We start from the raw sequence: 5,915 nt of genomic DNA, 5'->3' as shown, positions 1-5,915 counted from the left end.
CTCTGCCTCTGTGGCTTTGGAGGGTACAGCCCTTTTCCTGGCTACTCTCATGGGCTGGCATCAAGTGTCTGTGGGTTTTTCCAGGCTTAAGGTACAAGCTGTTGGTGGATCTACCATTCTGGGATCTGGAGGATGGTGGCCTTCTTCTCAAAATTCCACTAGGCAGTGCCCCCGTGGGGACTCTGTGCTGGGGCTCCAACCCCACATTTCCCTTCCACACTGCCTTAGCAGAGGTTCCGCAAGAGGGTTCTGCCCTTGCAGTAAACTTCTGCCTGGACATCCAGGAGTTTCCATATATCTTCTGAAATCTAGGTAGAGGTTCCCAAATCTCAATTCTTGACTTCTGTGCACCCACAGACTCTTGCATCCTCTAAAGCAATGCTCTGAACTCTATGTTGGCCCATTTTAGCCATTGCTGGAGCTGAAGCATCTGGGATTCAGGGCACCTTGTCCTGAGGCTGCATAGAGCAGGAGGGCCCTGGACCTGGCCCAGGAAGCCATTTTTCACCCCTAGGCCTCCAGACATTTGATGGGAGAGGCTGCTGCAAAGGTATCTGACATGCTCTTGGCAATTAACATTTGGCTCCTCATTACTGATGCAAATCTCTGCAGCAAGCTTGAATTTCTCTCCAGAAAATGGAATTTTTTTCTACCTCACGGTCAGGCTGCAAATTTTCCAAACTTTTATACTCTGCTGCTGCTGCCTTTTTTGTTTGTTTTTTTTTTTGTTTTTTTTTTTTTTTTTTTTAACACGGAGTCTCACTCTGTCACCCAGGCTGGAGTGCAGTGGTGCAATCTTGGCTCACTGCAAGCTCCACCTCCCAGGTTCACGCCATTCTCCTGCCTCAGCCTCCTGAGTAGCTGGGACTACAGGCGCCCGCCACCATGCCTGGCTAATTTTTTGTGTTTTTAGTAGAGATGGGTTTTCACCATGTTAGCCAGGATGGACTCAATCTCCTGACCTTGTGATCTGCTCATCTCAGCCTCCCAAAGTGCTGGGATTACAGGTGTGAGCCACCGCACCCTGCCACTCTGCTTCTTCTTGAAAGCTTTGCCGCTTAGAAATTTCTTCCCCTAAGACCCTACGTCATCTCTCTCAAGTTCAAAATTCCACAGATCTCTAGGGCAGGGACAAAATTCTGCCAGTCTCTTTGCATAGCAAGAGTGTCTTTTACACCAGTTCCCAACAAGTTTCTCATCTCCATCTGAGTCTACTTCAGCCTGGACTTCATTGTCCATATCACTGTCAGCATTCTGGTCAAAGCCATTCAACAAGTCTCTAGGAAATTCCAAACTTTCCCACATCATCCTGTCTTCTGAACCCTCCAACTATCTAAAAAGTTCCAAACTTTTCCACATTTTTCCATTTTTTTCTGAGCCCTCTAAAATGTTCCAACCTCTGTTATCCATTTTCAAAGTCACTTTCATGTTTTTGGGTATCTTTACAGCTACACCCCACTCTACTGGTACCAAATTACTGTATTAGTCTGTTCTCATGCTGCTAATAAGGACATACCCGAGACTGGGTAATGTATAAAGGAAAGAGGTTTAAGTGACTCATGGTTCCACATGGCTGGGAAGGCCTCACAATCATGGCAGAAGGCGAATGAGGAGCAAAGTCACATCTTACATGGATGCAGGCAAGAGAGCTTGTGAAGGGAAACTCCTATTTATAAAACCATCAGATCTTGTGAGACTTCTTCTCTACCCCAAGAAGAGTATGAGAGAAATTGCCCCCATGATTCAAGTATCTCCACCTGGCTCTGCCCTTGACATGTGGAGATTATTACAATTCAAATTGAGATTTGGATGGGGACACAGGCAAACCATATCACTGAGGTAAAATGCAGGTGGAAAAGAGGCACTGGCTTGGGCAATATGTGGTGGTTGAGAGATAGAAGGAAATGGTAACTAGATGACTGTGATATTGGATGAGTATTGTTCATGATTTGAAAAGTGAAAATAACTGGCCCTAAGGAGCTCAAACACAAATTCAGAAAGACATGTGAATGTCAGAGTCTCACTGGCAGTACTTTAAAATTCCTCATCCCCTATTGCCTGAGAAATGACCAATTTAAAAGCTAGGTTTATTGCCTAATGATAAGAGTGTAGAACTTCAGAGATGGCTGAATAATCAGATTATCAAAATACTGCCAAAGTAAAGCCTCTCATAAAGAATAAATGGGGACTTGAAAGGGTGGGAAATGCTCTTAAAACTTTTGAACTTCTAGATTCTTTTAACACCCCTGGGCCTGAACAAGTGTCCCCGCTTCTCTCTGTTGAAAGACATAACCCCTCCAGATCCCACTTGCTTGAAGATCATCTAAGAGCTCTCAAATGTGTCAGTTGTCTTACAAGACAATGCTTGCTGTCTTAGTCCATTTTGGCTGTTGTAACAGGATACTATAGACTGGGTGATTTATAAACAGCATAAGTTATTTTCTACCGGTCTGGAGGCTGGGAAGTCCAAGATCGAGGTGCCTGCAGATTCAGTGTCTTGTAAGAGTCTTCTCCTCCGTAAACAACCAACTTCTCATGCTGCACTCACATTTAGAAGGGCTGAGGGGTCTCTCGTAGTCCTTAGGAACATTATTCCAACCCATTTATTATGTGACATAAAAGGTCGTTTGCTGTAAGTGGGATCCAGAGAATGATATTTCTTGGCAGCTATTATAAGCAGTCTTGCCCATAGAGCCTTATCATCCTATAACGCTCGTGATACTAGAAGTGTCAGTGGTTTAAAACAAAACAAAAAGATACCATGTGCAGTCTGAAAAATAAAGGAGCCATGCAATGAAAATTCCTAGTGTCCTGCAGCAACGTTATGCTGTCTGTAGCAGGGAACTATGCACATGAAAAAAGCAGCTTCTGGTATGCACCGAGCTCTGCTCCAGACAGAACATGCAACTGTAGAACAGTGAGTGACCCCGTCTCTAAAACTGGCCAACATGAGCTGGATACGCTCAGAGCCCTCAAGTTATGAGTTTGGGTGTATAGTGGGAGGAAAGATGATTTCCAATGATTAAGAGTTGGTGACTTCCAAAGTTAAAATAACACAGAAATCTCTCATTCTCTCTACTCTGCTAATAGGTATAGAAGCATGCCATGTTTTCATTTAAAGCATCAGCAGAAGGCAAGAAAGAAAGAATAATTTGTATTGATTGATTGATTATTTGGGTCAATGCCGCTTGACAGATTCTGAAGAACAAGAGGTGAGAATGTTTTAATCTACTCTGCTCTGTATGTTACGGAGAACAAAAAAGAATTCTTATAGGTATATGATATTTGAAGTTCTAGTGAGAGAAGTAGACTTTTTTGAAAGTGTGATGTTGTAGAATGAATGGAGGACATTGTTGGAAATAATTTATGGAAAGAAAAAGTAGCAATAGTTCTAAACTCAATATGATATTAAACTCCATTCTTATTCTGTAACACTTCCAAAACCGTAAGGATAATTTTGCAATGGTCTTCAACTGATTTTCAGTTTTTTTAATCCAAAGGAATATAGACAAGGTGGTAAGCATCTCTCAATCCAAGGAAGATAGCAAATGATATGAACTCCTCTAAGAAGATTTTGGTACCAAAAAGAATGTTCAAGATTAGTTTGCTTCGCTTTCCTACTGGGGAAGATCCAGTAAGTAAGAATAGCACTGTATATTAAAAAATAAAAAGAGTGACTCATTATAATAGTTTTCCCCAAGCCACAACATCAATAACTATCTTTGCCCCTTCAGCATGTGTTTTGAAGGTAGAGGGATTGAAGAACTCTAGGTGGGCTCCAGACTTAAATGAACAAATGATATGCATGTCATCTCTATCTGATACTCTGCAAAACTTATGATTCCATGATCCTATGAGCCATATGCTTGTACAGTCTCATGGTGATCACTAAAAAGGACCAACTCTTTATTTAACACTTTGAGAGTGAATATTGGAAGTTTTTGTATATAGAATTTTATTTTGGGTTGCCTGAGACACATCTCAGTGCTTCTAATGAAGACAAGACCTTGAATGAATGTACCATGAAAACGGAGGACTATTGGGCAACAGATGTGAAATTGCAAGGTATATTAATTTGCATTATGTGATGATCACACAAATGTGTTTCTTGTTTATATTCAGTCCATTGAGATATGTTTAGTTAATTTATTCTCTTTGTTTAAAAGGGAAAAAAGCAAATGAATGTGGTAAATAGACCATTAAAATCAAACATGGAAAAACGCCTTTAATTGTTATCTATTTAATTTGGTAATTAGATCACATAGTTAATTTAAATGTTTAAAAGAGAAGCAATGACTAAAAGCATGCACTAATCTCCAATAAAGTAGTCCCTTTATTGTTTGTTTGCTTTTTTTCAAAAAACAAACAGGTTTGAATTTAATTCACTCAACCACTGAAGTAGAGAACAACAGAAAGATAGAAGAGCACATAACGCTATAATTAATCACAATACTTTCTAGAATATATAATTCCTATTCCTTCATAGCTAATTATACATTATTCAATGAATCCATTTTAAATTATGTTTCCAGGTAAAAATACATATTGCATGGTATGTTAAAAGTATGTATTTCCCAATATAGTAGAATATTTCATAGGTTTATATTAGAAGTCATCACACTATGCTTCTGAGGGCTAGACACATCTTTTTTGTAAATAAAGTTTTATTGGAACATTGCCATGCTCATTTGCTTCTATACTGTCTATTGCTGCTTTCATGCTACAGCAGCATGGTTCGTTAGTTGCAAACAAGACCTTATGGCCCACAAAGCCTAAAGTATTTACCATCTTTCTCTCGACAGAAAAGGTTTGTCAGTCCCTAATCTAATATATAAAATAAGGTAATACAGAATATATTTTATTAGCTACATTATATATTATTGCTTTTTATCTTAAATTAGCAAGGCTGTAGCTGTTTTAGAAATCTCTCTCCCTCTCCTTCTCTTCTCTGCTAATAGGCATAGAAGAATGCCATATTTCACTTAAAGCTTCAGCAGAAGGCAAAAAAGAAAAAAAATACTTTGTACTGATTGATTTATTATTTGAGTCAATGCCTCTTGACAGATTCTGGAGAAGAGGATTCTAATAATAGCCAAGATTACCTGCTTTCTGGTGCTGAGACCTGTTTGCCAGTCCAATAAAGGTATCCAGAAGGATTTAGAAGAGGGCTCTCTTTGGTGATGTAGAGTCCTCAAGCTGCGTGTCACCTTGAATCTACTCTCAGGGTAGCCTTCAAGTGACAATAATACAATTTGTTTCTATTCTTTAAAATGAATTAAGAATTTGACCCATTAAAATAATTTATTTGCATAATTTGAAATAATTATGTTTATATATTAATTATATAATTATAAATATATAAGATCAATTTTGTAATATATAAACATAAGTTATATAATCACTGATTATAAAAATAGCTATTTTTGTTTTTCAAAAAATGAACAAATAAGGTGTTTCTTCTAGGATTTTTAGACTACGGCAACATATTAAAAATACAACCAGCAGAAACTTTCAGCAGGTTGGGTGTGTGCGTCTATGTATGTTTTGGCACCAACCATAAACTGGATCCTTTGCATGGGGATACAACAAAGAAATTTTTAATTTGGGTGGTGTGAGCCGTGGGGGTTAAAGAAACTTATCTGGCCAGAAAGTGTTGTTTAGGGGGGAATTCCAGGAAAAGTCACAACTGGGAAGGTCAACCAGTTCTGTGGGTGGGTCATTACATCCAGGAATTCAGTCAGTATGTGTGAGGTCAGAATCCTGGGAGGTCTGTCCATGCAGGAAAAGGAAGCCAACAAGTAGGTTTGAACAGGCAGGATATCGGCCCTTGGGTGGCACATGGGAAGGAAGAGTAAAATTATATATTCAGGCATTGGCTTCTCATCACATGATTCAAGCCTCAGGGCAGGAATCCA

General features: G+C 39.3%; 1 long non-coding RNA gene across 1 annotated transcript; it reads left to right on the top strand.

Moving 5' to 3' along the window:
• The first annotated feature begins 3,074 nt into the window (after positions 1–3,074).
• On the top strand, positions 3,075–5,143 carry LOC106997280 (uncharacterized). Its single transcript, XR_013415854.1, has 3 exons — positions 3,075–3,212; positions 3,501–3,634; positions 4,959–5,143. It is a non-coding gene; the product is annotated as an uncharacterized LOC106997280 (long non-coding RNA).
• Positions 5,144–5,915: the final 772 nt, after the last annotated feature.

The sequence above is a fragment of the Macaca mulatta genome, chromosome 3, assembly GCF_049350105.2.
Source record: "Macaca mulatta isolate MMU2019108-1 chromosome 3, T2T-MMU8v2.0, whole genome shotgun sequence".
NCBI lineage: Eukaryota > Metazoa > Chordata > Mammalia > Primates > Cercopithecidae > Macaca > Macaca mulatta.
The sequence above is the reverse complement of the archived record's forward strand: the minus strand, read 5'-3'. Positions and strand labels throughout refer to the sequence as shown.